The sequence below is a fragment of the Phalacrocorax aristotelis genome, chromosome W, assembly GCF_949628215.1.
Source record: "Phalacrocorax aristotelis chromosome W, bGulAri2.1, whole genome shotgun sequence".
Lineage (NCBI taxonomy): Eukaryota > Metazoa > Chordata > Aves > Suliformes > Phalacrocoracidae > Phalacrocorax > Phalacrocorax aristotelis.
Genome location: NC_134310.1, coordinates 29,089,976 through 29,113,626, shown reverse-complemented (window position 1 = coordinate 29,113,626; position 23,651 = coordinate 29,089,976). Strand labels below are relative to the sequence as shown.

At 47.8% G+C, this 23,651-nt stretch overlaps 1 protein-coding gene across 11 annotated transcripts in view; it reads right to left on the bottom strand.

The window, feature by feature from the left end:
• The window catches only part of GATAD2A (GATA zinc finger domain containing 2A), a 67,882-nt gene that overhangs the window by 42,993 nt on the left and 1,238 nt on the right, over positions 1-23,651 (bottom strand). For 2 of the 11 annotated variants that reach the window (XM_075077134.1, XM_075077137.1), the window contains exon 1: positions 10,621-10,966. The exons of 3 other annotated variants lie outside the window; for them this stretch is intronic. The gene's annotated coding sequence lies outside the window, so the exon portion shown is untranslated. Of the gene's footprint in view, positions 1-9,541; positions 9,853-10,620; positions 10,967-23,651 lie in introns of those variants that run through there. 6 more of the 11 variants (XM_075077136.1, XM_075077140.1, XM_075077131.1 and 3 more) reach the window with 5 other exon arrangements.

Sequence of the window (23,651 nt, the reverse complement as noted above, 5' to 3'; positions counted from 1 at the left end):
AGAGTGAGCAGAAAGCAAGCGGATACCCAAGATGAGCAAGACGAAATTTAGGTGCTCGGTTACTTCAGTGGCTTTATGTAAAACAACATCTAACTTCCACAAAAACATGAGGGCATTTTGGGTAGAAAACAACCAGAGGTGTTACAATTACACTGAGCCGCATTTTGCAAAGGAAATCTTATCAAGTTTGTGTATCTAAACGTCCTAAGGGATCAATAACATGTGCAATATTAAAATGAGTCTTATTTAATTACTTCTATAGTCTTCATCATCATAATTCTCAGGCACCTCACAGAAATAAGTTACCCATCAGGTCTTAACCAACAGGATTCACGTGCTTTTCCTCCCCAAGCCACCTGTATCACTTAGAAGTCCTGGCTGCTTGTTAAACCATCATCTTCGGGTTTAAAAACAGGTTTTGGTCTAGCAAAAGGAATTAATACATCCCTCTCTGGATACCTTTGCTAAAGGAAGAAGAAAAAACAGAGGAATCCTAACTACCTTCGACATAAACTAATGGAACAAAGATTGCAGGTAACAAGTGCGGAGGTGAACTCTGCCCCCCAGATCCCAGCCTTCCCGCAGTGCGCGATCATGACCGCAAAGCTTGCGATATTTATTTAAAAATATCAAGCAAAAAGTTCACCTTCTTCAGAACGGAAGAGAATTTTAGAGTTTTTCCAGCCACAGAATACCCTACATACATGCTATATACCAGACCATCCCCAGAACACTATGCTTTCTGTCTTGTATTCTGTGTTACTGATTAATATCGCTTCTTTCCCAACTATTCACAAACTTTCCCACAACAGTATTTGTTATATCAATAGGTTTTAATATATTCTGCAGTCAAGAAGTTTCTCTTGGTGATCCTCCTGTTCCATCCCGCCATCACAGCCCACAGAGCAGTAACGGTCCCTACATATTCGCAACCTTTCATGAATTGCAAGACATTAATTCAGTGTTAGCCTTAACTTTAAGCGCTACCAACTATCTTGGAGCATAACTTCAATGAAAATAAGAATTATTACACGTAGCCAACCCGGATTAGCCTCAAGCTGAGCTTCTGAAAGTTATACAAGGACTACTTCTCAAGTTTTACAGAGAATGTCATCCTCTCATAGGGATCTTTCCTCTCAGAAAACACTACAGCATGAGCCAGTCTTCTTGCAATATCATCTGTTTGCAGGAATAGGTACAGAAAAGCTGTTTCAAACGTCATCTTCCTCTTCCCCCAACTACAAATGTGAACTTGAATTAAAAAAGCTTAAGACATCAATTCCTGTCACATTTAGAGCTAGTCAAGGCATTAAAGGCACACTTCTCCCTGGTGCATGCATGGCCCAGAAAGGAAGGACACTACCCACAGAGCATCCCCAGCTCTTCATGAGATCACCAAAAACACAGACGGGGTGAAGCTTCACCGGACACCCTCCACAGATACTGAACAAAAGCAAGAAGCCTTACTGTGAGGCAGGGGTTCTTCTGCTACCGAAGCAACTAGGCACTGGCTTTCAAAGACTACACCTCATATGCCTTAAAAACAAACAAGGAAGCCAGCAGAAAGCAAAACTAAGTCCATACCCAAGAGCATCCTACAGAGCATAGCACGAGCGCTGTGCCTGCAATTGGCACACATGCCACTTCACTCTTCTACAATGAAAACCAGAAAATTTTAGATTTATACTGCGTACGAATCTCTGTAGGTGGTTCAGTGTGTTCGCACGTACGGCAGCACCAGGGACGCGTGCACAACTGCAGCACCTAATTCTGTTGGAGGCAGGATTTTCTAAGATCCTATTAAATATGAATGCCTTCAGTTTACTTCCTCTAATTCTTGCAAGCATTTCAAAGCTCATGATTACATGGCTACCTCCGCAAATGAACACAGTGGGCATAGCTAGCAGGCTATGGCGAGGAAGTTGTTCCTGCTTACACCAACAGGTAAATCAGCATCATCACAAAATCTAATCACTCCATTTTCTGATTCATTTTAGTATGTGGAAAGCCTTCGGTATTTGTAGCATAAACCAAACCAAGAGAAAAGGTGCTACTGAGCACCTTCAGCAATATTTCCCCCACAAAATGGTCACAAAAGTGACTTTGCTGCTGCAACAAGGCTTGCTCTGTTCCAGTAGCATCCCACACCGAACTGGGCTCCGTTTGGTCCAGCTGCACTCTGGACATTTACAGAACTCTTAAGAAAACCTGCGGCCAGCGACTGCCTCAGCCCTGGGGTAACTGCCTGGTGTGCAGGAGGTGCACTTCCAGCAGCCAACATCGATGAGAGCCTCCCCATCTAGACCGAGTTAGGAAACAAGTAGCAAGTTAACCAGCATCACTCAGCTGGAAGCATTCTACTGAATTAAAAGAAAAGAGAAAAGCGTTTTTGAATGCCAACTCCTATGGCCTTATAGGTAGTGAAATTGGGTGTTTGTACCCCAAAGTGAATGAGACAGGTCGTGCCAAAATCAATTTCAAGACTAGCTGAAAACTCAATCAAGGCTTCATTTTTTTTCCCCATTGAAAAGCTACAAAATAAGCCTCCATTCCTTCAGCTCCAGCAATCTGGCACTTCAATGCCAAGACCCCGTCACAAACTCCTACTTATTTTGGATATTTCACTGAGAAGAGGGGAAAAAGATAAACCGCCTTGAGATCAGCTCACCCTTACATACCTATCTCTGTGTTCATCTGGTCTCCCACGCAATATCACTGAAAAAGTACCCATTCTTTTGAGGTGCCATCTAACCTTCTTCGAAGTTGTTGTTGCCCACTTTTGTCAGAACTTTGAGTAACAACATTTACTGTTAAAAAATCAGTAATTCTGATTAAGAGAGTCAGCGGAACCCCTCCCCAGCAGGTGAGGCAGAACATCTATCTCCATACTCTCTGCCGGAACTACCCGCATTACTCACTCACAACAGCGATGAGTTATTTTCACCTGATGGGGTACAAAGGTAAGAGAACATCACACAGCCTCACTTGCTGCTGGGTGTTTTAGAAACTTCTTCAGGTACCTAACTTTTTAAATATCCCTTTATATTCAGCTGAAGATGCTGGAAGTGGGGGCAGAGGGGGAGGATGGTGTTTACTTCATGTCAGAGCTTATCTCATGCCTTGTGGGAATGGTCTTTTATAGACTTCATTTTTCTGTTCCCATCCCTCCAGCACCCGTTCATACCGCTGGAGCGAGGGCAACAAAAACCATGTATTGTTCGGGATGACCGGAAGGGTGGTGGGCTGCCTCCCGACCCTCAATCCACACAGTTTGGGCTACCAGGCCCAGAGAGATTCGGGTATAACTTTTTAATTTAGTTTGATTCGTGTTTATACAGGAATAAGCCCAAGTCAGAAGGTGACGCATTAAGACACCAAAACCAGAAGATGAAGCGCTCACACACTGATCCCTTTCATGCCACAGCAGAGTTCACTACAGAGCCCTGCAAATTAGCAGGGAAACTGCACTCAAGTTATTAGTCACCTCATAATTGTTAAAGGAATTGGAGACCAACTCTTCTTCCAAACATGGCAGGAGTAAAGCCTTTCCAGCAGAGCTTTAACTTAACGCCAGATCATCTGGAACACCAAACTTGCCAAGGTCTCCGAAGAGGCAAGTGGCAGCCAAACGGCCGCACCTGAAGCATCACCCAAAACCAGTCACCGAAACTGCTTTACTCTTGCAAAACACCGATTGTTTTGGTTTGTTTTTCTTTTGGGGGAGAAAAAGGGGGGAGGAAGGGGAGAGAGAAGAAAGGAAGCAAAGTAGTGAGAGAACTAACAGAAGCTGAAACTATTAACTCAGAGGGGGAAAAAAAGGTGAAAACCAGAATTTAATAAGAATGAATACAAACAGAACAGATTGAGATAAACTCAGAGATGTGCGTGTGCAATAGCTCTGACGGCTGAACAAGACTCCTGGAGCACTTTAAGACTCCGATCATTCTCACGATACGGACCATTCAATACATTCTGCTTAACGCAAGCAGCACCTGATCCAGCCGCAGAAGACTTCTAAATGGGAAAGGACCCCCATCAGGCCTGGGTCAGCAGATCGGCTTGTTCTGTGCACAAACCAGAAGTCAGCGGGAGGACCCAAGGAGTCCAGTCGATGCCCAAGGGCTCTCTGGGAAGTAAAACGGTGGGAGGAGAAACAGCCTCCCAAATTTGAGCCTTTTTAAAAATAAAAGGCAAAATAAACATGCCTGATCATAAGCTTCCGCGCATCTTGGATGAAGGCGCATGGACTCAACCCTGCGCTGGGACAGACCCACCAGTTACAAGAATGTGCAGAAGGAGGTTCTGCAGAGCTCGAAAGCTCACCTGACCCGTGCACATCGTTACAAAGACACGGCGTTGTGAACTAAGGAACGTGAGTCAGGGGTGAACTCCCTACTTCCCCCAGTCTAGGGGTTTGCCAGCTCCCCGTCAGGCACGTGACGCTCCTTCCTGTATTTGTTTGGCCTTCAGCGTCTGTGACCAGCTGTTAAATTTTACTCTCCTAGATCTTTCAAATGTTTGCATTTCCTAACACAACAAACGGGCGTTAAAGATCGTGAGGTAAACCTGACAACTTCCCCCCTTCTCATCTTAAGTCCTACCAGCAATTCTCATTTAAAAAACAACATGGGGTTAAACCATTTCAGAGAGAGAAGCTAAAACAGATTAAGATGAAAAAAACAGGAATTGTTAGAAGCCACATTTTGCATGCTTCCTTTGTAAAATGTGCTTATAACCATTTTGCAGATTGGATAGTCAAGGCACGGAGAGGTTTAAGTGACTTACCCAAAGCAATACAAAACTCCTCCTCCAGGGAGGACAGGGAAGCAAAGGTAAAGGTGAGAACAAGCTACCACAGGACACAGGACATCAGCTGGTCCAGAGCAGTGTGATTTTCAGGACAGGGACAAACACCTGGTGTCTGCCTACCGCACCTCCGAGCTGTGCTGGATCCAACAGCTCTGGCCAGACCCCGACGTGCTGCCGACCAGCGCCGTCCCGCACTCCAGCTGCAATGCTGAGCTGTGCCAAGCCCTACTGATACTGAAGACAAGGAGGAGAGAAAAAAGTATTGCTACAGCTGGCCATTTCCACTTTCTGCCTTATTTCAGTACACTGAAACAGCAACACAGTCAGACATTTTTTCCTAAGAGTCAACACATCAGAAGCAGGCAAAACTTTCTTGCTAAAACTTAATTTTGTCCCCTACAGCCCAGATGGCCTAATCAGATTTTTTTTTTTTAACCTCCAAATGCCCTCTTTGCTCCAAGAGAGTGAGCCATGCTCATGAGCAGGAGTTATGATGCTGCTTCCCAGCCTCGCTCACACTAGAAAGAGAGGAGCATAGCGGACAACATGCTGAAAGGCCCCGGCACAACAAAGAGTCACTCTGTAATTAAGAGGTAGGAAAGCTGTACGGGAGAATTCCTCCTGCCCCGTGGTAGCCACAGTCTCCCGAGGTGATGCCGAACAAGTCACATGGACACACACACAAATGCTCGCAGGTAAACACCAGCTGTTTACTGGTGCCCCACTGGAGAGTCCCGAGACCTGACACACCAAGAGTCAAATACCAAAGAACGCAATTAAAGGCAATGAAAGCTAGAAACGCCAGTACCTTCAGCAGTCGGGGAGGGAAGATGAGAAGTGCTGAACAGCAAAACGCCAACATAGGAAACTGTGTATTAATCAAACTTAACCTTTGTTCTGTCTCTGTCCTATAATGCTTGCTTCGGGAAGTCACTCTCCTTTCCCCACCTGAAAATGGACCTAGGATTCACTGGACAATGAGGCTCGCTGTCGTATACCAGGCACCCAGACTGAGCAGTGCTAAGCAGGTAGAAAATATTACCAAGAAATCAATAACTTCAGAAATTCCAGGTAGTGCATAAGAAATAAGGCAGGAAGCACTAACTGCATGAGGGTCAACATATTCAACAGATGTCCAATTCCCCAGATGAAGGGGTGCCACAGAAACGCAGAGACAAGAGGAAGGGGAAGAAGGCTAGAAAAGCCTAAAAAGAAAAAAAAAAAAGAAAAAAAAAGAAAAAAAAGAAAAAAGAAAAAAGAAAAAAGGGGGAGGATCCCCAGCAAGTCTTTACACCAATCAATCATAATATGAATGCATAAGTAAGTAGAATCTATAGATAAGGTCCTGAAATCTAGCTTGTAAGATTTAAGGGCACAAATCTAAACCAAGCAGCATGGGTAGCCCAGGGAGAGCAGGGACAGCCTGATGAAACTACCAAGGACAGACTTTCAAGGAAGAATAGAATTGAAAAGCTGTCCTGGAGTTTCCTCGCCCACCAGTGGCACGTTCTTCTCTTAACCTTTATTTTACCTAGTGCCAGGAAAAGAGGAAAGAGTGCTCACATGCCATTCCCCCCCGCTCCAATCAACAAGATGTGCTAACTAACATTGCACTTCACATACTGGTCTACAGACCGTATGCTGTGATACCTCAAACACGAGTAGCATTACACAAAAGCAAACGTTACTTCCCCAAGTCTAAAAATAAGTCTACCATATTTTCAGATAACACAGTCTCCAGGAACATTTGGAGGGGGAGTTGGGGGGAAGCCACTGCCGTAGAGTTCTATGTTACTTAGATTATCATTGAAAAAGATATAAATTGGAAGTCGAGAAGTGCCCGGAATGGGGCTGCAATGCTGGTCACTCTAAGAGGAGGAACAAAAAAACCCTCCACATCACAGTTCATTTTTCCTTTTATTTCGTAACAAGAGCTCAGCATGTGTATTTTAATTCAAAAGGGGAACACACGTGCTGCATGTTTTCTTTCCAACTTTTTTTGCTGTGACTTACCTGTGCGGGTACAGGCTTTTACACCCCTCAGGTACACATCACACACAGCAGCTCTGCACGGAGCACACAACTTTCTACCTCACAAGAGGCATCAAGGGGAAACACAGTGCTTTGTGAAACACAAGCAAGGGCAGCACACAACTACTCCCCTCAGAGTAAGGCAGTAAGAAACCAAAGTACTAAAGCCTGGGGAAGAACTCCAGTTTCATATGTGCATATTAAGTATCAAAAAAGTAAGCTCTGATGCCCAAATATTTGAATTTTTAAATGCCCAAGTACACTCTAATACCTACTATCAGCAAGTATCATCTAGATATTGCACGTAGAAGTTTGTGGTTCAAAACATGCTCAATGAAAACATGCTAAATTTAGTCAGCAAACCAGCATTTTCCACTCAGAAGTTACACAAAGAGCGAGTGCTCCATCAAAGCAGAAAGCCTTGCTGACCACTACAGCACCTTGTCAATTCTGCCCTTCCCAATTTCTTGCGCCAGATACCGCGACTTTCGGTCAGTTGGCAGCTGGCCAGGGACTTCACAACATGGACACCATTTCAAGAGGTGCCACTGAAAACTCGAGACAATCTCAAATGTGGCCTCACCACAACTGAATGAATTTTAGACTGAATTTTTAAAATACTTCTGGCACTATCCAAAAGATGTCAGAAGCTGACTTCCTTTATCCCAAGCATCCTTCCTTCTTCTTCCCCTCCCAAAGGGGCGTAGCAGAAGTGATTCAGTAAGAAAGTAAGAATGCTTATAGCCCATATGGATGGGTAGGGCTAACGGAGAGCGCACCCAGAAATAGAAGTGTAAGACCATAAGACAGTAAGCCCAGAGTTCCTTCCACAGTTATAGTTCCTTTGACAGCAAAGGGATAATTCCAGTTCAAACCCGAGGCCGTGCAGAGTTCCCTAAAAGGGCCGAACACCGTACCTATGCACGCATGCTGCTGCCTGGCCGAAAAAGCAACCCAAATCCCTCGTCTTGCCTTGCATTAAGCTTCACAAACATCACACAATACACCAGCACCATCTGAATTTGAACCAATGATTTTAAACAGCTCCACATGCAACTACCGGCCTGTAATTACTACGAAAAAGCCGTAACGCAGCTATATTAAGTTACAGTATTAGCATACTGACACTGCATCATCTGCCAGCAGAGTTGCATCATCACCCATTGATGTAACCTCATGACTATGTAATGCTGTTAGGGATGGTATTAGCTACTCCTCTGCCCGTCCACCTCTGAGGAAAGAGAAATACACAGGGCTGTCTCCATTCTGCTCCACTGCTGGATACCAGGTGACCACAGAGATACAACTCTCCCTCTCTTCCAGTGAGACTCAGCAAGGAGGTCTTTACTCCAAGCACAGAACTTGGTCCTTTCCGCGCTCACACAAAGTTCAACCGGAGCAAGCTAACTGCTAACATATTCACTCTTTTTCCAAGTAAAAGATAGAAGAGCATCAGCCTGTTGCTCACCCACACACGATGCAAAAAGGGGTGAGCTTTTACAGCCTCAATGTCACATGCCAAGCTGCGCAGCCCTCCCTATTTTCAAAATCAGATAGGGGAAGAAAAAACAGACAAAACAGTTCCCAGCCCTGAAACCAGCGTATTTGTGATCCTATCTGGGATACTTAACCACAGATCCTCGCTGCCTCCAGGATATCACACCCCTTTTTTTGTCCAGAGCTTGACAATCCAGACACACCGAAGGCTATGCCAGCAGCGAGTAATGAAGCGTGATGTACAGGAATACGCCGTTCCGTACACGTCACAGTCGCGGATGGCTGTGAGGCAGCACTTGGGGGCAACATCCCTGCCTGATGGACAGCTCTCCCCGCCTGATGGACGGCTCTCCCCGCCCTGTACAGCACGGTCCCCACGTATAGCGCCTGGCGGGGGGGGCTGCTGTCGGCCTCCCCACGACCCAAATACCAGTAGGCATCAGCATGGTATCGCTGCCACATCCTAAGGCACCATCCCAGGATTTGGTGGGAGCGACCATTTGTTGCCAGAGCCAGGCCCGCAGAGCACATGTGCACGGCAGTGCAGCGCCCCGGAGACCACAGCACAGTTCACTTACACAAAAAGCTTTCCACGTGCTACACATCCCTTTATTTCTTACTTTCTTCTGCCCTCTCCTGCTTCTGGTCCCCTACCACCTCATTCTAACAGCATGTCTCTTACAGTCCTGCTTCTTCCCCCCCCGACGCCTCCTTCCACTTGAGACACTGGTCAATAGTTTGTCTGGAAGAAAAGCACGGTTTCGTTCTCTTCTCCTGCCGATGTATGGCAGCTTCCAGCCTACTGGCATGTCTCTTATTCCCAAAGGCCCCTCTTCGCTTCACTTCCTGTGTAACTGTCTCTACAAGCGGCTCTGCTACCTCTGCTTCCAGCTGCACTCACAGGCGGGCAAGCAAGGGGGAAACATGAAAGTCAAACACCTGCAAAAGAAGCTGGAAACGAGCATTAGGGCTGTGCCCGCAAATAGGTGCTCTGTGACAGTTGCTGCTGTACCCATCAGCTTAGCCGCCTCTGTCCACGGGAGAGGGTTTACCTCACAAAGTGCAAAAATAGAAGAGCGTGGGGCAGCCAGAAAAGAAGACAAGTGAAAGTAAAAGCTAAGACATACAGGGAGTGTAAACTAAGATAATAAAAAACAAAGTAAGCAGATGCTTTAGAGAAGTAAGTACGTGCATCCTGACTTACGGGCTCCCCCAGTTTTGTCGTTCAAGAGCAGTCACCAATGCCAGACAGCTTTCGGTCACCAAGCCCGACCGAGAGCAGCAATTCCCGGACACTCGACGCGTGCGTGCGCTTGGGCAGCGCCACTTCCAGAGGACTATCCCGACCGGGGCCCGATCCTGCCCGGCCCCTCCCGCAGGCGCCGGGAACGTGCAGTAATGGAGAAGCCAGGGCACGGGAGGAGGGCACCCGGCGAGACCTTCGCCCGCAGCCCCAGCCCGTAACCCCGTTACCGACAGGTCGCCCGGGGAGGCGGTGGCGGTCCGTGTGTCCCCTCCCCTCAGCGTGGCGGGGGGTCGCGGGGCGCAGCCCGGTGCACCTTGAGCCGCGGGAAGGGCGGGAGGGCGGGCGGGGACTCTTATTGTGACACGGGCCGCAGGCTGGCCGCCAGCCGGGGCAGTGCCACGGCGGGGGCTGCCCAGGGCGGGGGCTGCCCGGGGCGGCCCCTCCGCCCCCGCCGCGGGCCCCCCGGGGCCGGTCCCGCCGCCTCCGCCGTGCGCGGGGGGCAGAGGGGCGCTCCCAGCCCCGCGCCGGCCCGGGCGGCGACGGAGGAGGAGGAGGAGGAGGAAGAGGAAGCAAGCACGGCGGAAAGCCCGTAATAACTTTCCGAAACAAATGCCTCGCAGGCTGCCGTCCCAGCGCCGAACAAAAGCCGGCGGCGAACCGGCCCCGGGCTCGGGGGGTCGCGCCGCGCCGCCAAACTTTTCGTGTAGCGGCGAGGATGGAGCCCAGCTGCCCGCCGCGGACACCAGCTCCCTCCCCGGCAGGCGTTAGTCAATCGGTCCGATCCAGCCCGACGGCTGGAGCCCGGCAGGACTTTGCACTTTTCCCGGGGTAGCGAAAGCTGCCCGCGGTCCCCGCTCGGTCGGGCTCTCCCGAAACTTCCCCGGGAGCGCAGAGGCATCTCCAGCGCTGCCTTTCACAAATAACTCTGCTGCTGCTGCTGCTGCCGCCGCCGCTGCCGCTGCCGTCTCTCCCCTCCCTCCCCCCCTCCCTCCCTCCCTCCCTCCCCCAAGACAATAAACCCAACGAGAACTTTTAACCTGGGAACTCGCACGCCGCGGCACCTCCCCGCCGGTCCCCGCGCATCCGGACGCCGCCGGTGCCGCTCCCCACCTGCCGGCTCGTCTTCCCCTCGCTCCTCGCCGCCCCCTTCTCCGCACCGCCAGGAATCCCCCGGTTAATCCTCTCTCCGCCGCGGCTCCCCTTTGCCAAATAATGCGCTTCTCACACATGGAGTCGCGGCGTCACTCGGCGGAGCATGCGCGAAGCGCTCCCCGAAACACAGGGCGGCCCGTCCTGCGGCGCAGCGGCGGCGGGGCTGGCGGCGGCGGCGGCGGAGGCAGCAGCGGCCGCACCGCGCCGCGCAAGGGCCCGGCGCCGCTTCCGGGCAATGGTGGAGCAGGTCTGTGACCCGGGGCACCATTGGCCGGAGGGGTCGCGGCACATGGCAGGCGGGCGGGGATTGGCTGCGGCGCGGGCGGGGGGCGCCGCCGCGGGGTGCGCGGGCCCCGCTGCGGCGCCCGGGGCCACGTGGAGCAGCAGCAGCACTACCAGCAGCACTACCGGTACCAGCAGCACTACCAGTAGCAGCAGCACTACCAGTACTAGAAGCGGCCCCTCCGCGGCCTCCGTGCCCCGCGCCGGGCGGGCATTGTTCCCCGGGCCGGGCGGAGGGGAGCTGCCGGAGGCGCTGCGGTCCTCCCCGCCGGCAGAACCTCCGCTGATACGGATTGTTCTCGGAGCCGTTTATCTTTTCTTTTCCCCCTTCCTCAGGACGCTCAGCGTCTGCAGACGCTGATGAAGGAAGCGGATAGCAGCGCGCTGCTCCCGCGGCTCGGCCGCTCCGGCCCGCTGGAGGAGCAAAGGGCAGCACCGCAGCTGCGGAGCGAGGCCGGGGCAGGCTGCGTGTGCCAGGCGCTGCTACCGATGCTCGGAGGCCTTGCTACCGAGGTCGGACGGGCGGCGGGGAGGCGCGGGCTCGCCTCTGAAACCTGTCTTAGAGACGGTAAAGCCTGATAGAGACGATCAGAGCTCCACAGATACAGGAGAGAGACGCTCTAAGCAGCCAACACTTGAAAATAGCTATCGCCTTATACTCAAGAGCCTCGGAGTAGCTCGTCCTGCTGCTGCTGGCAGCTCGCAGCAGGTCAGCAAGTAGCAAAAAGCAGCCTAAAAATAATACCTTTGAACACCCAGAGACCCAGCTCTTAGCCGCGGCACGCACGAGGAGCACGACTCCCGAGACACGGACCAGACGTGGGGCAGGAGGCAGCGATGCGATCCCAGCACATCCCCGGCTCCGAAGGCAGAGCTACGCGTGCTGCTGCGGGACGGCACGGGGGGAAAGCAGCGTCTGTGGAGCAGTCCTGCTCTCCTCCTGCCCACCCACTTACAGCAAACTACACACGGGCTTTCTGAAGCCGTGCTTACCAAATCTTAAGTCCAGCAAGTAAATTATTTTAGACCCAATTAACAGCTGAAGAAATTCCAAACTAGGGTTTTTTATTACCGATGCCTTTAACAGAACACACTTGCAGATCTCTGGTGTGGTTTTCCAACTAACTCCAGTTTTCTCCCGTCCCTCAGCAGAGGCAGCTCACTGAATGCCGTCCTCTCCCTCCTGTTCTGGGGCCTGTTAAGCATTCTCACCGCTGTAATCCCTGTGCAGCTTTGCCTGGGGGTGGGGGGGTATGAATAACCTTTGCCAGTTACCAAAAGATCCAAATTCTTCTAGATTTTCTGTAACGGACTAAAGCCAACGAGCCTTATGATTGCCAGTTGCCCATATTTCTATAGACAGGTTATTTTTTTGATGTGGTCTGTTGGCTCCCACATCTCCAGCCTGACTACATCTTTGCTACACCCACTAAGTCAGTCCCAGGTTAATAATTTTCCATAGGGCTACAGACCGGACCTTACTCTTCTCCTTCCTCCCTAAAAGGGAGAAGTGCCTGGCTCCGCAGTCGTGTTTCGGACACGTTTCCTACAACCTAGCTGAAGCACGAAGTTAAAAACGGGCGGGATGTCACACGGAGTTAGGGAATAGTCACCCCAAAGCAACACCCTGCCAGACCCGGTGTGCAAATGCTCCCCGCCAACACGTTTCCAAGGCGATACTTGTTGAAAAATGAGATTTACAAGCAGAATAATTAGAGATGGGGAGTCTTTTCAGATTTTGATGGCTGAATTCTGAGGCTGGAAGTTAATGTATAGGCCCTGTGAAAGGCGGGGACCTTCTTCTGCCTCGCTGTGGGTCACATCTCCATATTACACCCCGTATTCAAGCACAAAGGATTCCCGCCAGGGCCAGCTGACTCCTCTGCACCATTACTTTGCCCCCCCCCCCCGTCACTGCATCATCCAGAGTCTCACCAAGATTTTTTTTACATTAAAAGTGACGGACAACCCCTCATCAAAAGGCTGTGGGTGCCTTTTGGAACCCAGCAGCGGGTCCAAGCGGCAAACTTCCCCCCGTTCCCCCTCACCACAAGCAGGGAAAATTCAGTTTTAGCTGTTAGAGGTGAGGTGACCATCAGCCGAGACAACCAAACCGCTCGTCTACAGTCCTCCGAGTGTGATGCACCAAAATGCTACCGCAGGCTGAAGAGAATGCTTTTTCTATGCTTTTTCTTTTACCAGCTTACTGAAAACATCCAAGTAAGTGATTATTTAGTAAATACTTTAGAATTGTGTGTGGTTTAAGACCAGCTACCGATCTTCTCTTTTCATTTTTTAACAAAGACTGGCTTCTCTTTGGGGACAAAGTTCAAATTTTAGTGACAAGATGTTGCCGGGGGACGGTACAGGCGTAGCATCAAGCGGGAATGATATTAATTCGGTCACCTGGAAGGTGCATCAGTGTTGGAATTACTTCAGAGAGACACAAGCTGATGGTATTTCAATGACAAGTGCGGCGAGTCCGTGGCTCTATCAGCAAGAGAAACACTGATCCCGCAGACTTGTATATTCCTAGAAATACATACGGACCGTGAAGTAATTTGTTCGTAACATGTTTATGTAAACGGCTGAAGTGAAACTAGTCCTAAGCTGCTTTCAGGAGGAAAGTTCTATGAAACTGCAACAAATGAAGGAAAAAAGCTAATTTAATGAATCTACCCGTATCTGCCAGACTTGGAAAGAGTTGGGATCTGGGGAGGAATTCTGTAGGTATGTTAACCTTGTGTTTGGAAAAAAATAGAATTGACACTACTTAGGTCCAAACAAGGCAAACCAGACACCTGGGACAGTCATTAATAAATGGTATCTTATCCCTGTTTTAATATATAAACACCTCTGCCAGGTAGAGAGTATTTCCCAGTAAGAGAGGGTTGCTAGAACATGACTAGAGCAGCCCCCTCTCCTATTTAAAACAGCACCCGAGAGCTTCCCAGCCAGGGGTTGGGGCACTTTTCATCTCAGTCTACTCCTTTTTGGGACTCTACACCTTCTGACGAAATACTTGGGCGCTACGCATCGCCATATTACACCTTTATTAAAACAGACAACGTTATATTATTAACATTATTGGATTTTAATCTAAATTAAACACTGCATTTAAATTAAAATCCAATACTTCAAAATTAGAGAAGCCATTTATGTAAGCAAACAGCTATTCTGTGCAAACCTTTCCCTCATTACAAATCGGAGGATGCCCAATAAAACAATACCAGAACAGCGTTACCTCACCATTTCTCACCCCAGCCTTGATTAAAGCTACTCAATTAAGCACAGCGCACTGTGCGTGCACAGTCAAACGGAGAGGGAAAGCCGGAATTCAGCTGGCTGTCTCAACTGGAGCTGGCACGTCTTGGGTGTGTCCCGAAGGTGACACTGCTCAGAGGAGGGCATCGGCTGCGCCGGCTCCAGGCACTCCCCGTGCCTGGACTGGCTCTGCATGGGTGCTCCGGAGGGAGGCCGTTCCCGTCCGCCCGCCCAGCCGCACGCACCGCTCGCGCGCTTCGCTTCTATCCGTCTTCTCACTTTTTATAAAGAGGTATTACAAAGATCCAACCTGGCAAATTGCCTTGAACGCTTACTTGCCCGTGATTTTCATTCAAGAATGTGGCATAAACCCAGAAAACTGTGTAAATATTCGTTCTGATAACCAAAACTGATGTTACGTAGCCTAGATTCTACTTTCAAGCAGAACGTCTCGTCACAGAAGCAAAATTTTGCTGGAGCCACAAAGTCCAACTATTAAGTTGTTCTTCCAAAGGTATTTCCTGCATTCCAAATGCGAAGTCCATAGATAATACGGAGCAAATACTCCATCCTTCCTGTGGGTTTTAATACTACACTATCTACACTTTTCATAAAAATACCACTTAATATAGCATACGCTACAATGTTAATTCTGTTGTGAAACTAGAAGGATTTGGCAGCGGGATGTGAGAGAAAACCCCAACATTTCAGGCCAAATTCGCAGGGGTCCCTAAAGGAAGAATGAAAAATGAGATTAAGCCTTTTAGCGAATGTAGGTCAAAGAAGGAGTAAAGCTCAAGCCAGATCTGTTAGACTTGGTCATCTTCCTGCAACCGCCAGCAGATGCAAGAGGCATGGGAACATGCTAATATTGGCATCCGGAACAGGCTGAACGAGTTTGTGAGCTCAATAGCCGATACGTGGTGTAGGAAAGACAGAGAACACGGCTCTGACGTCGCGCGATGGTCTAGAGGACCAAGACGTCAGGAGCACTGATACTTCTGCAAGCTGCTTCAGATCGGTGCCGGTATCTGTGCTGTTCACCTCATTTCCACTGTTCAGAAAATAAACTAGAGGCTACTGCCGGGTGTGTGTTGACCTGCAGTCTGACTCTGGGACAAGACAGGCTGCAATCCTTTATTTTTTTTAAAAAAAAAAGCAAACCCCAGCACCTTGTAAAGGATGGCGGGTTGTTTTTTTTATCTTTCACATTGCAGGCTAGAAGTTTGAAATTAACAGACCACATCCTTAAATAGTTAAAGGAAAAAAAGAAGGATAAAACTCCAAGCATGCTGCAACAGTGCTCAAAATCTTAAGACTACAATTTTAAGATGGCTTATGCTAAGAATGAAAGGAATTCCACAGATTTGAGACCAAGAGATGGTCCTTTACTTTTTCTGGTGAAACTATTTTCAAGCAAGTTCAAGTTGCAGCTACCACCATCTGCCCAAGACAGAATTTCTGTGAAGTAGCTCAGGAATAGGATGAGCTGGTAAACTGGGGCTTTTTGGCACGAAGAACCTGAGACCCTTCAGGGCTGCTACATAACCTGTACCGCCGGGTCCGTTTGCCTGTCCCCCACGTGCTGGGAGTTAACGCTTCGATGTGAAACGTTTTCTGCAGCAAAGCAGGACGCGAGATTGGAAACGGTCAGAATTCTAGGATCCGAGCAGTAAGGTGAATGACCCTAACTAGAAATGGAAATGAATCTTTCTGGAACCGAAAGAAATTAAAGATCAGTAAGTTATTGAGGAAATGGGGAAAGCAGCAGACCTGTGCAAATACTGCTCAGCCCAAGATGGAGCCTTTGGCGTGATACTATCGGACCCCATCTCTGATAAGCACTTTTATGGTTGGAAAAGGGTATATGAGGAGCTTTGCTCCAATTCAACAAGCACTTCATGGACTATCGATTTTGCTCGGAAGTGGGAGAGAACAAAGTTCACCCAGCAGTGCTGTTCTTTAAAAGACCTGCCAAAGAACATCTCACCCTCCTGAAAACTGGTCCAGCACAGGCTGCCTCAGATCACTTCAGCTCGCCTTGTGATCTGCAGCTTCGGACACAAATGTTTTGCCGGAGAACAGTGAGTCAGACCCACAGAGCCATTACTGGAGGGAATGGCTGTAAACAAGCACCTCTTGCTTGTTTACTGATCATTGTCACGTGGCTCATCAGTACTTGACCCTGATTAAAGGAAGAATTAACTAGTCACAGAAAACTCTACAGAGTTCCCGTATAATTTGACTTTCTGCAAATTTTAACAGCCACAAGCAGTCCTGGAAGAAGCAGGAACTCAAATCGGTGGGTGCACACCTACAGTGAGATCTGGGAATCACTGAATAGTCCCAGGAATCTTCCTCATCTGGACCTGCCACCCTATTTTTAACTGCCTCGTCTGCAGCCTCTAAGCATGATATACCAGAAGACGAGTGGGAGCCCTCAAGAGCCTCACTGGTTTTATCACTTCTTGCAAGAGATAAGGCTTGGTCTGCGAGTCCCTTCTTTAGCGTGGAACCCTTTTCCAGAACAAACAATGGGATCCTTGGCACCGGGAGAATCTGCTCACAAGCAGCCTGCCAACCAGCAGTGGCCGGTTGCGCATCAGCTGGACTGCTCATCACCTAACATCGCCCTTTTTCCATCAAAACTCAGGGTTGTGCCACAGTCCACATAAGGCAATCAGATGACTTTAAGTTTATCTGCTAATTTTCTCTCACCTTACACACACACTGCATTTTGCCCCCTCTAACCGTAAGCTCTTCAGGGTGGGGGCACTCTCCGAGAGCTACGGGACCACTGGGCTATTAAACTTTGTCATTTTAAGAATGAATGACTTCCTGAGTGCAATAATGAACACCTCCCAGTTGTGAATAATTTTTTTGTTAACTCCTGATTAAAAAATATTTAAATTACTATTTCACACTAGTATCCGTGTCCATATGCTCTGAAACCCCCAACAGTGGAGGCAGGAGGAGAGCTGACGCACCCGTTATTAGGAAGTATTCTTAAAATTAAAATGTGTCTGATATTTCCTCCAGCACGGACAGCGTTTTGGTCGTTACTGCCCTCCAAACCAGACATTTGGGGAAAATATAAATATGACCTCAATTACTGGTAGTTTCTACCAAACGTGGAACGGAACGGCCCAAAAGCTCTATTTGTAGTTACCCCATTTTCTAGAAAACCGGCTGTTATCCTTGCAGGAACCAGCTAGGCTGCCCAGTATACTTTGGGCTGAAATGGTTCCTTTCTCAAGATTAAGCAGCAGATCCAAAAGCACAGTACTGTAGCAGCCACGATTAAAACTCTGCTCTCTCCCTCTGACACACGCCTCTGCACGGGGCTGCAGTGCTGTTTTCAGGAACTGTACCGAAGATTTGGATTCCGAAAGCCACATTGTGCAGCTCGGCCCAGTTGTGAATATTCTGGTTATCAAACTTAAAACTGAAAGGGTTCAAAAGGATTTTCAAGTAGGATTTGTCTTTAGCCACCAAAGTGTGTTGGAAATTGCAGGAGGTGGTTGTTAAGGACTCCAGGTTGTCACTATTAATAATACATCATTATTAATCAGATTTTAACAAACCCCCAGTCAGTGTTTACCAGCTGGCAAACTGGACACAGAAAAGCCTGATTCAGGAAGGATTTGTTTTTACAGTTCAGGCCCTGCAAACTAAGGGTTTCAGAGCGTGTAGGGAATGTCTTTCACAAGGTAAACGGGTTTGTAGTTGCAGCCTGACAAACTCCACCTAAATTCCACAGATGTATTTGAGCAATTCCCAGTATTTTATTCTCCTAAATCCAGCATCAGACTAGATTCCTAACGGAGATTAATGCTCGCGCAGTCAGGTGTGTCTGTATGGATGCCGTGACATCAACAGTGCTCTGTGGTTTAACAGGCGAGTGCTGGCTAAAGGCCCTTAAGGATGGGGTAACTGAGAAACAAAGAGCTGATGGAACGTATTCTCTATTGAAGTTCTGCCTATGCAAGACCTTCTTTTTCCAGTGATATAGTTCTGATGGAAGTACTTACAAGACCCTCCAAAACACCATCAGGTTGCTCTTACTTTAGATTTCTTTAAATATGCAGGCAGGCAAACGCTTCATGCTCTCCCTGTTGCTAAACCCCGTACGCACTGTGTACAGGCACTGAGGCTGGCGGCGTGTAAAATCATCTTTTAACAGAATTAGCTTCAGTCTTAACTTCTTTCCTTTTACTGAAAGTAAAGCCCTTCTTACCCCAAAGAGCGGGACAGCTGCCTGGCTACAGACAAGAGCATTGAGCGAGGTGGTCATCATGGGAGAGTGAATTGTAGACTGTGGTTAACCTTGGCACACTGATAATCTCCAGGACCAAAATCAAGGTAACCTTGGAGGGAGCCCGGCAGAGAGCTGAAATCAAACGTACAAATCTTGCAACAGAGATGAAATGAACTTAGTACGATCCTGGTTTAAAAGTGACTGCAATAAAGGGTAGATAAAGAGCAAAAAGTAGGAACTCATGTTACAAGTTTCAGTGCAAAACACATGCAGAGTACTGTCCCTTCAATAAAATTGAGCATTTTCAGAGTTGAGAAAGGGAGTGCCCAGTTCTTCCTGGTTTCTCAAGGCAACCACCCAGGGATCAGCACTGCACTGAAACTTGTGTTGCACCCAAAGACAACCGTGCCATTTCCCTACAAAATAATCTCCCTGATTGTAATTAAATTTATTAAAATTTTTATCATGTCAAGCCCAAGCAAGTTATCTGCACCACTCAAACAACTTTCTTTTAAACTTTCATAGGTGAGTGAAAGTTTGACAGTTCAACTTGAGCTCCGTTTGCTATAACTCACGTTGTTATTTTTAAAGGATGGACACCCCGAGTCCTTTGTTACCTGTGATTCCCAAGGACTTCCCCGTGTATTTGTAAGACGCCAACGGAACCTTACCATAAAGTAACGCTACAAGCAGTCACGAGCACGCTGATGTAAAGCCAAAGGTCTGAGAAAGCACAGCCCGGTTCTCCTGATCTAAATAAAGTCGACTAGACCGACTGGAATAGGCTGCATACTGAAAACCTCTGTATTTTCACGAGGATTACGAGAGTCTTATGCCATGTTTACTATCAGCGTTTATTAACGTTGTTCGTTCTGGTAATAAGATGTTTATTATCGGCACATAAAAAATGCCGGTCTTTTCCCCTAACCCCCTGCTAATTCTAACTCCAGTTCTAGGAAGCCGCCTCTCTTCCCCCAACAGCACTGTACTAGGTCAGTTCCATAACCTGTTTTCCTGCCGAAAAGCAAGGCTTATAAATTAGATTCATTTCTAAATTTAGGATTGATGGGATCAGTCATTACTGGTCTTATTTCTTCAGGCAGATTTCAAGGGAAAGGTATTCACAAAGCAACTGCTGCTTCTTGCTTAGAGTTTACCAAAGTCCTGAACTACACATCCCATCGCGCTCGTTTGCGTGAGTTGCTGAGACCACCTTCGCAGAATTAGCAGAGAGCTGGCACTGGAAGACCAAGATTAGGGGTTTTCTTCTTCCAAAATAAACTCATGTTTTAATAATACTGCACAAATTGCATATGGAGTTTCCCCTAGTCTCTGTGTTAGAGAATACAGGCTGTTCAACAGGAACAAGAATCAGCTGAGGAAGAAGAGAAGTACGCTCGGATTTGGTAAGCTCTTCTCCAGTCTGGAATCTGCCCTGGACAACAAAGCCAAATACTGCTACTGAGAAAGGCAGCGGGGGAGATACCTCGCAGCCATCAGATACCGCTGCTGGTTACGTGCTGCCCCCAGTGCCCTGCCAAGAGACAGCTCTTGGGGGGGGGCGGGAAATCCCAGCCTTGTCCCCAAAAGCTGAAGCACCCTTGGTTTTCCTGTGAAGAGGAGGCTGGCCCTCCATCCCCACAGAGCGAGCCTTGCTCTGGTCAGCGGGGCGCAGAGGCACGTGCAACCAAGAGGGTGGAGAGAGTGTGCCACAGAACCGCATTCCAGGGCTTCAGTGCTCTAATGAATAATGAGATACTTGTTTAATAACTGGAAAAAAAAAAAAAAAGGACAGCCCAATTCTTATCATCAGGGCCTCTGGAGATTTGACATCCTTGGCATTGTATCCTAAGAGGAAGGAAATTTCTCACTTCCCTAGCTATTTCAGTTATATAAATCAATTGTTGAAGGGTAGTTTAACTGGTCTGCGCGTAGGAACCAAGGCAGCTGTATTTGGGCTCAGATGGTCTTTGGAGATACGTATCTATAACTCTAAAATATAATGTTTTGTAATTTATCAGTAATTATATTGCATGTACATTGAAAAAATGGTGCCATCTAATAGCTAGAAAAACCCCTACTTTGGTTATATACCGGCAATCATGATGCCAAGTCTGTTACATACTGGTAACAACAGGCTATAGCAAGGAAGCGTTCCTCAGCTGCGGAGGTGTTTGATCAGGGTCCTGTGGACCCAAAGCCCAGCTCCTGTCACCAAATATTGACCATCCTCCGCTCATTTTCTCCAGCCTCCTTGCGACTTCCATGTCATATCAGCTGGGCAAGTGGGCTCAGTTGCATAAACTTAAACAACTTGTAAGAGACTATTAGTAAAGGCAGTGAGTGAGAAGGTGGAGTTCTCTGGCAAAGAGGAAGGTGCTAGGGACTGCAAAAACAATGAAAGAGATGGAAAAATCCCGAAAATACCTCTGGTAGCTCTGTGAGCGTAAGGCCACTGGTTTACTGCGCCAGGCAACCAAAAAGCAAACACTGTGGATATCGTTGTGATATTTCAGCCTGGCACTAACACCCGATTACTCGCTTCCAGCAAGGAAAGGGTCCGTCCCAAGCCACGGAAGCTACAGGGTGCACTGATGTCACGGCTGACATAAGGAACCCGTTGTAAAATGAAACTATGACACAGTAACTCACACACATCCATGTGCCTGTTCCTAGGGAACTGCGTTTTCCATAGAGTATCCTTCACAACTAGCATTAATTTGCTTATTTTGCAAATCTAGGAACCTATTTGATTAAAAGTAACGACTCAAGTGAAAGGCGGGGAGGACTCAGTCATACATTAGTAATTCTTCTCCTCCTCCCCACCCCAACTTTCAAGCCTTCTCCTCTAACTCTGCTGAAGACCCAAAGAGTAGTATTTTCTCCGGTGATTAAGACGGGTCAATGCATTTGGTTGATGCAGTTTATTTTACTTGGGTAAAAATATTTCTATCCTATACTGAAAGGAATTTATGGCATCTCCATACATAACCAACAGGACAGGTAAGACCACTGGCCTCTGGAGATACTCTCAGATGCTCTTTAACGGCCAGCCTGCCTGTCCATATGTGGTACGACAGCTCAGATGCCTTCAGCTGTCAGACCCGGGCTGCTAACCGCACCGGTAAGGATTCCAAAAACGTACACACCACCTTGCTCCAAAGGGCGTTACTCAGCAAAGGGGCATTCTCATAGCGTGCCTTCTCTCATTGTTCTTTGGCTGCAACATCCATTGATATTTTTGGTTGCACACCAAAATTGTGAAACTAGACACTCTGAGTCAGCCCAGAAGCGCTGATGAGACTGAAGGCCAGTGTTCTGCAAGGAACGGAGGACGCGACCAACAAGCCGGAATGGGCAAACACTTCTCACACATCCTCCTGAAGAGTTTTCTTCTGAAGCAAGAACACCATAGGTAGGTATTTCAGACCATGGCAGCGGCCCATTGATGCTGCTCAGTTCCTCAACTGGAAACGTGCACGGCAAGAGATGCGAGCGGTCCAGAAGTTTTTAAAACTGTGATTTGTAATTCACTGCTCCAGTTTGTTCTGGCCTTTGTAGTAAAGAAGCTGAGAGCTTTACTACATCCCACAGCACCATGCTACTACAAGCAGACATTTTAGGGTTGTCTCTCCCCTTCCCTCGGGGGTGCTGCTGGAAACGCGGCTGTGACCCACTGAATACATCTCCACTGTTACTTTTAAATCCGCTGCCTGCCTGTGGGCAGCTGTGACAACACGCACGCCCGCTCCTCCAGGGACGCAGCGGAGTCCCTGAATTCAAGCTGAAGATAGCGGGGTGGAAAGCAGTCGATCCCCCTTTGGCCCAAACAGCCGAACTCCTACCGAGACATTCGGTTACACCTAAGCCTAGCAACAGCCTTTCATTTTTTGCTGCCACAAGGAGGTTAACGCGCAGCGGTTTTGCCTCTTACGTACAATCCTTGAAGCACTCGCTCTGTCATGATGGAAACTGGATAATTAACTTGGGACAAAAGCTAATTCGTATTCTTCACGTAGCTTTCAAAAGCAAAGCTAGTGTGTTTGTGTACTTTTTTTAAACAAAATTTTGTTAGTTGTAGTCCCCAACTCGTTGCTTATAGACAAGTTTCTTCCTGCAAGACCCCCTGAAATTGCTCATGGCAACAGGAAATTAAGATGTTTACAATGAAGCCAACTGGGAGACGTGAAATAGCCTGCAGCATTTTGCTTGCTTCAGACAGGAGCCCACTGGACAGCAGGATTTAGGGACCACCGGTACACAGGCGTAATTTCAGCTCTATTTGTGCGATAACATCGTCTCTGTTACTCTCTGGAAGAGTCAGTCACTGCCTGAACAGTGCGCGCACCCAGGTTTGTGTAAGATGTGTCGCTAAACTCTGGAGAAAGTCTGAAAAGTAGTCATCATCTGTACCACTGAAACTGAGATTAGAAGCAAAGCTCAATCTAAAGCTTAAAAGAAGACTGTCCGCTAAAAATATATGTTTTCTTTCTTAAAACTTTGTGCTTGGTACAGTCACAAAAAATACTGAAGAATTTCACACCATTTTCTTTGCATTTCATAGTGCTTTGCATTCAGCTGGTTCAAATAAGTATTTGTACCACCAATTTCTAAGTTGTTTAGGAGTTATACTTAAGGGTCCTTCTCAAGTTAAAGCAAAAAGAAAAGCGTTTTCTCCCCTTACGCCTTTTTTTCTTGTTTGGAATTTGCTGCTAAAATCCCATGAAGAGGCAAATTCGTGAAGTTAGTTACTTCAAAATACTTAAATCGACAATATTCTTTTACCTACAGCAACTGCCACGGCGTACGCAGCTTGTACATATACTCCCTTACACTCTCTCTAGCTTTTCACCGCACTTATCACAAAGACGGGGGGAAAAAAGTGGAAGGTAGATAGAAAATTAATAATGAATTTGATTTTTAAGAAGCCCTCTAGATACTTTCTGTGAAACATGGCAGATAGCTGGGGGTGAGGAGAAGGTGGTAGACCACAGACAGGATATAACTTTATTTTGAATAGAGCTTGTCTTGCGTACAAACTAAATCCCCCCCCAAAGTAGTACAGAGATAAAAACGCTGCCAGGAAAAGAAAGCGATTGAGGCAAACGCAAC